Consider the following 392-nt stretch of genomic DNA (forward strand, 5'->3'; position numbering starts at 1 on the left):
ACATTACGAACCTCCTAGGGAAGCATCTGTACCCGTCTATGGACCTCCGCGCTACTACTTCAAGCCACATGATGGGGTTCTTCCTCTTGGTGCGCTTCGTGACGCTCATGAGCATATTGGTCAACTTCAGAGATGGAACAAGGCACAAGACAGGACTATAGAAAAGCTGAAGGACAAGTGTAAGGCGCTGAGCAAGAAGGTGAAGAAGCAAGCAAAGACTTCAGCCAAGTTCATGAAGAAAGTGGCCGATGTCTTGACCAGAGGAGGCATAGCTGGAAATGCTGGGGCATCTGCCCCTACTCACTATCCTTGAAGGTACTTCACTATTTCCCCTTGTATATACCATCTCATTTTTGCATATTAGCTTTTTCTTGTGGGTATCTCCCTCTACT

The sequence above is a fragment of the Brassica oleracea genome, chromosome C5 (assembly GCF_000695525.1).
Source record: "Brassica oleracea var. oleracea cultivar TO1000 chromosome C5, BOL, whole genome shotgun sequence".
In the NCBI taxonomy this organism is placed as follows: domain Eukaryota; kingdom Viridiplantae; phylum Streptophyta; class Magnoliopsida; order Brassicales; family Brassicaceae; genus Brassica; species Brassica oleracea.